Consider the following 8,208-nt stretch of genomic DNA (forward strand, 5'->3'; position numbering starts at 1 on the left):
GGCCTTACTGAGGTGCTTGGGAGTGTTAGCTGCCTTCAGAAATCACACTAGTAGCCACTAACACCAACCACTACTTATTACCATCAGATTTTTATGAAAGTAAAATATCTAAATCCTAAATCCTATATTGCTGATCTTCAGTGCTTTGAAAAACACAGAACAAGTTCAAAACTTTGCTGCAAGCATGGAGATCTCCAAGTGGACTGAAGTCGCCAACCAAAATGTCTCCCAAACCACACTGTGGTAGGTACTGCCACAGAAGAATACAGCATACTGAGATATTCTTGGGGACTGTCCAGCTGCTTTGATTTATACTCAAATTATGCTGACAATCAAGTGACCTGGAGAACAAAGAGATTTTTTTAACCAATTTTTTAGGTGGTTTGGTAAAAAACCTTGGTCCGTGTAATGCAACCCTGTTGATGCTGGTGTCAGGTGTCACACACAATTTTGCTTTGCCTCTCTCTAGTGGTGATTTCTGCAGATTAGAAGTGCTCTTGTAAGTGCTGAAAACCAGTCTTCCATGTTGAATCATGGAAGGCATGGTCTGTTGTAAAGTGCTGGTCATGGGTATGGAGACAAAGATCCACAACTCATGCTCCAAGTGCTCATGAGACATACCAGCCTTGTTTATTATTCAGAACTCGCTTAAATACCCGATTCAAATTTCCCGGGCTATTCAGCCATTGGCTGATATCTCTCTCCCTGTCCAGCTTCCTGGCCAGTGGTGTGCTTACTTCTCAGCTTGGATGGGGCTGGCTGAGGGTCCCCTATAACTCATCCAGGGACATGTTTGTTCAGACATGAACTAGGCTGAGTTGGATTTGTGTTATAGTCAGATTTACTTTGTCCAGTCCAGGCCAACTGTACTATGATAATACTGTGACAATTCACCCTTTTCGGTTAAATTAAAAAATGTAAAATGCTATCTGTTATCCTATCTGCAAGGACCATTTGAAGAGGATAACAGGGACAGCATAGGTTTAATTTGAATGAAGTTTTCCAATTGATTTGATAAACTTAATTCTCCTTGGCTAGCAATGTGCTTTGTGTACTAAACTGAGTTTGCAATACTAACTTCCAGGAGCTGGCAGTCAAGATCACAATCCTTCAAGTTAAGATGCCTGAAGTTAACTACTTATAGTTACAAGTTACAATTTAACATTAAAAAACAAGAAACTATTTTGAACTGAGATTATACCTTAACTCTATAAGCAAGAAACAAAAAAACATTCAACATTTAGAACTGTGATAAAAACCCAACTTAACAGAAAAACAATTTGTAAATAAACAGTTTTTAAATGAACTGTCTTTTCAAGAGTCTCTGATTTTCATGAGGTAGGTGAATGGGTTGTTCTGGTTACTCTTCTTAATTTTGTTCTATCACATCCGTTCAGGTACTGTCAGAGGGTGTTTGTGGTCTCGAGCAGGACATAAAGCAGGACAGACATATCTGGCAGGTACCCATTGTGTTCCAGTGTCCATGGAGACACGGGCACATCCCCTTCCCCAAGTAATGAGACTCCATGTGCCTCCCCACTTATTAGTGAGAAGATCTTTTGTCGCACTATATTAGGAAAGGTGAAGCAGTACGACACAGACTCTCCTGTGGGTTGTACAGGAGAGCAAGGTTTTTCAAGGTTTTTCTGGTATTAATCCAGATCTTCTTTTATAGACAGTTCTGAGAAGGTCCAAGAGGTAAAACTCTCATTGGTCATTAAACCAACACATCACCATTATTGGACAACTGGTTACTACATCCTTTGACTGATTCTTGCAAGTAAACAACAAGGATCCAAACAACACCTGCAAAGGTTGGTGTCTTTCTCCAAGGACTGTTTGGATTCCTCCTTATGCTTTCTCAGGCCAGAGTGAGAACCTTGTGTGACTTAGTTTCACACAGGCTCTATGCTCCCTCTGCCTCAGAATCCATAGTCTTTCACCGTTACCTTGGGCATAGGCAACAGTTTATCTCCAAGAGATTGTAATGACAGAAAGTGATTTAAAATGACTGGGTTCTGGGATGGGACCCTTCTGATATTGCCAAATGATTTAGTGTATGAATAGCCATAGCTACCTTGCTCTGTGGGGTCTCACCACACATTCCTCCCTTTTGTTTTTCAATAATACGTTGACGCTGCTCGCCGCTCTGGGCTTGCTCTACGGTGCCACTCCAGCGCAGGCAGGCACCAGGAGTGGGGAACTGCAGGGGAAAGGCGATCCCACTGCAGAACCTTCAGAGCACCAGTCCTCTCCAAGCTCTGCAGATCAAGGCGTCACAGGTTGTGGCAAAAAGACGGAGGAGACTCTCTTGGCTGAGGTTCTCAGGAACAGGTGAATTAGGGAAAGAACACAGGAGCCTAAACTGGAAGGGTTCAAAACCAAAGAAAGCCTCAAACACCCTTCTGCATAGGGTTTTATATACTAAGAACTATGGGGTGGGTACAGTACAGGAACCAATGGGAACTCTCAGGGGGAGGAGTGGAGGGAGGAGATTACATTCTAAGGGCCAATAGGGATACAAAGAAGGTGGGAACATGAGATAACAATCAATGGGGTATCAAGGGAGGAATGATGGACATAGAGGGGTCTGGAAGAAGGGATGGGGATTACAATGATAGATAGGGAGTAGGGGCAGGGCTAAGGTGACTGGCAGGGAACATTCAAGAAAAATAGGATGGGTTTACATGACTGACAACTGGTACATACCCATCTAATCAATAGGGAAACAAGAACATACCAACAAACTTTAACAAACTTTGACAAAATTAAGTAAACACACTACAACGATACGTTTTAAAATGCCATGTGCTCTTTCTGCAATGGCCTCTTTTATTGCTGTTTGAGGAACACCAGTGTGGTGTGCTACATCCCAAAGTTGTAGGAAATGTCTTGTTTTTTGTGAGATGTATGCAGGGCCATCATCTGTTTTGATAGTGTGAGGGATGCTCAAAACAGCAAAGGCTGACTGCCAATGTGCAATGGCATCCCGACCCTTTTCTCCTGTGTGCCTTGTAGCCCATACAGCTGATGGAAAGGTATCAATGGGTAAGTGTACGTATTTTAAATGTCCAAATTCAGGAATGTGTGCGACATTAGTTTGCCAGATTTGTACAGCATTCAGTCCATGAGGGTTTACCCTGTCTGCAGTGGTGCAGTGTGGCCTTGGCAGTCAGCACAGCTGCTAACAATATTATGAGCCTCTGTGTTTGTCAGGTGGAATTGCTGTTGTAGGGCTTGCACACCTTGACGGAAGAAATCATATGATGCTTTTGTTTGTGCTAGCATGACTGGCTGTGGTGCTGTCTTATCTGGCTGATGAGGTAAAAACATACACTCTAGGATGTGCATAGGGTCAGGCCAGTGAGTGTTCACTGCCTTATAATAGCAGTAGGATGCAGATTCACAATGAGAACAAATACAGTGACACACACTTCTGGGCATATCTGGTGGACTTGTCTGTTTGAGATAGCTTGCTCCATTGTTTCAAGAGCAGCTTTTGCCTCTGGGGTTAATTTTCTAGGGGAAGTTAATTCTGGATCACCTTTTAGGAAGTCAAATAAAGGTGTTAATTGTGAGTTGGTTAATCTTAAGTAAGGTATGACCCAGTTTATGATATCCAATTTTTCCTTTTTGAGGGACCACTGTGGTACCCTCTGCCTAATAATTCCTGAAGGATGCAAATGAACAATGATAATAAACACTGAATACAGATTAGAAACTCTTGTGCATATATATATATATATATAAATAAAGTTTTGTTTCAAGTTTGAATACCTGTGAGTTAAAGTAGACAAGTTTGCATTTTTCATCAGGGTTTGTACTCTGAAGCTCACACGTGTTGTGATTGTGTTTGATAGGAGTGGTGCTGGACCTGGCGTCAGGTGAAGACTGTGGGTCTCTCTATGGAGATCTTGTGTTTCCTTCTGCTGCGTGGTTGGTTGTGGCTGTGAATCCCTTGGTTGTAGCTGTGGCGAAGCTGGAACTGCGCTGAGTGCTGTCCCGGGGCCGGGCTCCGGCGCTGGGATGACGTACTCTGCTTCTGGGGAACTTCCGGGTCTGGATCCGGGCATTTCATGTGACGTCAGCTCGGGGCCCGTCCCCCGGCAGCTGCGCAGGCAGGCGTGGCCAGCGGAGGTGGAGCTGTGGCTGCGGCATGGCCACGGGCTCCGGGGCCGAAGTGGAGGGATTTTCTAACTCAGGATGGCCGCTCCGGTTGGAGCAGCTGCAGCACGTCCTCAGCACCGCCACGGCTCCGCTGCCTGTTGTGTTCCTTTCGGCTGCTGCGGTGCCGACGCAGCTCGGGGTCCTACTGCCGCCCCTTGCTCTGCCGCTCCAACCATGAGACAGAGTTTCGCAATCCTGCTGGGTATCGCCTGCTGCGGTTTCTCTGCTCGCTGGGGCACAGCCGGCTGCCCAGGCTCTCCGGCTTGCCGGAGTTGCGGGAAACGTCTCTCAATGAAGCGATTCCGGTGTGCGGGGTGCATTCAAAGCAGCCCGACCGCGCGGGGCAGCTGTTCGGTGGTGCCGCTCTCCCTGTGGGCTTGGAAAGGTGTTCCAAGCCCTCTCTGTCCCCTCTGGAGTCCTGTTCTTACTCCCTAGCTCAGCATTTATCTGTTTCACTATGTCAAAAATAAATCTTCAAGGTTTTAAAACTTTTATAGCATCTTCGTCCCCCTTTGAGCTGCTTTGAGAATAAAATGTCCAGTTCGTTCCCACATTTGCATCAAAGGCAGCGTCTTTGGTTGTGTTGAAACCATGGTTCCTTGCCCACGTTATTAAAGATAATAATGCTTTTCTGTCATAGTCTGATCCAAATTATTGTAAAAAAAGCCACCATACCTTCAAAACTGGAGATGGTTGAGTGGATATCCATGGCTCTGATGAGTATTTTCTTCTATTTGTAGGGGTAAGTCCAGAAAACTAGCAATTTTTCACCGCAGACAGCACTCCTCGCTGTAATTTTTTTGGATGGCTTTTCTGCGTCTTACTTCAGCTTTTCGCTGTAGTTCTGGGCTCTTCTCACCTCTGTCCTTCCCAGTTTTTAGCTGTATGTCCCAGATTTTAGCTGTTTTGGACAGGCTTTTTAAGCTCTGTCCCTGTCATCGCCCCAACTCTACTCATGGGAGAGGCTGTGTCTTCACGTGGGGTCACCACTTGTAATGTGCTGGCCATGGGTGTGGAGATGAAAATCTACAACTCCAAGTGCTCATGAGACAAACAGCCTCGCTTATTATTCAGAACTCGCTTAAATACCCGATTCAAATTTCCTGGGCTATTCAGCCATTGGCTGATATCTCTCTCCCTGTCCAGCTTCCTGGCCAGTGGTGTGCTTACTTCTCAGCTTGGATGGGGCTGGCTGAGGGTCCCCTATAACTCATCCAGGGACATGTTCAGACATGAGCTAGGCTAACTGAATTGGATTTGTGTTATAGTCAGATTCACTTTATCCAGTCCAGGCCAGCTGTACTGTGACAATACTGCGACAGTCTACCAATCCTGCAATACACTGGACAGTCAGAGGGACAAAGGACTGAAGATACAAGCCTGGCATGCATCTGGGTAGTGTTAACTAGGCTTCAACCCAACCTCTTCCTACTGTTACTGTAGCCTGAAAAACTGTGCAAATGCATTGCTACTGAAGAAAGGAAAATGAAACAAATCCAGAGAAGGGAAGCACCAACTCACAGTAGTATTCTGCCCTGGTGAAATAAACCAGGTCCTTCAGACTAAATAGGCACAAATGAAGGTCTCCTTAGGAATACAGCTGCTTCAGTAGGAACGGCTCTAATCTCAGCACTACCACAAATCCCCTTTGAGAAAAGGAATTGTGTGAATCTTTACATTTTTAACTGTTCTTCATTTTCTGTGAAACACCACTGTGCCTCAAGCATTCTATTAACATTCCTGGCTTGCTCTGCAGTAACAATCTGTAAGAAATCATCCAGTCAGATGATTTGGAGTTTAATATCAAATTTCTTTGGAGAACATTCATGGTTGGAAGTGCATAATAATATGTTTTTTTAAAATAAAAGGGGAGGAAAAAAAGCTAGAAGAAAGTGGTTTGCTTTCATCCATTGGGGAGCTCTGCTTTGTTATTACAGTCTGTGCAATAATAATTAATGATTCCACAACCAGCACTGAAAAAAATGTTCCCTGGCTAAAATTTTCAAAAAGGGGTCAAAAATTATTTGAGGTTTCTTTGCTTTTATGTATTCAGTATGAAATACCTTGAAGATGGACCTGGTTTTCAGAAGATGCTAAGCACTAATTTTCTGCAAATGGTCAAGCTCCCTCTCAAAACCTTCAGACCCTGTCATTTTAAAACCATGGTAGATACTGTTTACTGGTGACAAAAATATGCCAATTCATGAATTAGTAACAGACCACCAGATTAAATCACAAATAAATCCATTTCAAAGGAAAATATTTTAAAATTATACTGTCTGTGCACCTGCAAGAACAGACGTCTCGACTCTTGGGATGATTGGAAGTTACTTAATAAGCAAACGAGCAAGCAAAATAGGGTAGGCTAGGGACCGGTTCTAGCAGTTGCTTTATATTACTCAGTAAAAGAAAGATGAAGAATGCATACTACAGTCTTGGGTGATGCTTGGACACGTCAGAGTACTTTTGAGTGTGACTGCATGTGTTCTGCCTGCCTGAAGCTGTCCTGGAGCCTGGTTGTCCTTTTTATGGCAGGAAGAGTCACTATTAACACCTATGCAAAGTGGGGAACCTGCAACCAAATCAGAAAGTTGATGTTTCAGCCTTGATGTCGATGCTTATTGAAAGTACAGAACAATGGAGAAAGGAGCATCATAGATGTTCTTATTTCATCCACCCAAATGGCTTCCAAAAAATTCAGAACAGCTTCTTGGTCTTTTCCCCAGCTCAGCTGCAGTGGAGCAGGCAGAGGAAAACAAAAGACTGAAGGAGAAAGCAAGTAACTAACCAACCCCTCCTGAGCTCTTTTTCCTCTACAGTGATTACACATGAGTATCCTTATTTCATGCCCCTCTATTTCTAGTCATGTTCAGTTAGCCCAGATTAAAAATACTTGGACCTGTATCATCCGGCTTGGTCCAGTCACCTTACCAGCCTTGTGTTTTCTTTGAAGGGCAGTCCCTGGCAAGAGCAGGTGTGGTGGATGTTCAGGTCAACATTTCAAAAATATATTTTTTTTTTGATACCTGAGGTTCTTGTATTTTTAAGTGCAACTTTCTATTTACTTAGGCAATATAGAACTTTTGGTCCTGTAAAATTAATGTGAGTCTGCTTGTGAGCAAGCAGATCACCATGCTGCAACTGATTTTACATGCAAACAAAGCTGCCAGTGGTCAGCAAAGGCAAAGCATGGCAGCACTTGGTAGGTAAAGGTACCCAGCAGGAGCTGGCTAGCCTGTTGATGAGGGTTCCTTCATTCTTAATCATCCAGCTGTGTATGTTAGGATTATTTTTGTTAGACACCAAACAAGACCCTGCATTTGCTCTACTGTTCCCAGGATTGTCTACTTTTGCTTTGAAGAGGTCCCTATTCCAAGTTCCTCTTGCCAAATCTTGTGGTTTATCTAGTACATGTTCATCAGCTTTTTGCTTCAAGGTATCCTTTGCTGACAGGATTTATCCACAGACACCAAGATTTCCTCAGCAGAATAATTAAAGTGCTTATTATTTTACTCCTACTCTCTTTCCTTGCTATTATATTAGGTTTTCCATCACAAATTATTCTTCTCTGCCTGGCTGAAGGACAGAGTAATATTCATCTCACTCTGAATGGAAAAAGACTGGAAATAAGGAGGCAGCATCAAGTACTCATACTTCTGATTCCCATGGGCAATCCTCTGGCCGTGTGTCACCATGGCACACTAGCACAGGAATTTCTACCACTGCAGCTGCACCTCAGTTCCCCAGACACACAGATTTCTGGGCACAGATGCTGGGTCTGCAGAGAAGGCTGCTTGCCACATCAGCCAGGATTGGAAGGTGCTCTTTAGTTTTGCTGAACTCCAATTCAGTTTTACAACTCCTGACACTGAGATTCGTATGTGGCTGATGCTGTTAGGAGTGAGGGGAGAACATGTATGTTGACTAACTTAATCAAACTTATTAAAATTCCATCTGGAATTAAAAAGTTTTATTTAAGGTATATGCCTGCATTTGCTTTCTCAAAATTTCTCTAGGCTGCATGGAAGATAAACTCTGGAG

General features: G+C 43.7%; 1 long non-coding RNA gene across 1 annotated transcript; it reads right to left on the reverse strand.

Moving 5' to 3' along the window:
* Nucleotides 1–605: 605 nt before the first annotated feature.
* Nucleotides 606–4,089, reverse strand: LOC117244195. The gene is made up of 2 exons (XR_004496810.1): nt 3,778–4,089; nt 606–2,365 (listed from the first exon to the last, which is right to left on the reverse strand). It is a non-coding gene; the product is annotated as an uncharacterized LOC117244195 (long non-coding RNA).
* Nucleotides 4,090–8,208: the final 4,119 nt, after the last annotated feature.

This window comes from Parus major, chromosome 3, assembly GCF_001522545.3.
Source record: "Parus major isolate Abel chromosome 3, Parus_major1.1, whole genome shotgun sequence".
In the NCBI taxonomy this organism is placed as follows: domain Eukaryota; kingdom Metazoa; phylum Chordata; class Aves; order Passeriformes; family Paridae; genus Parus; species Parus major.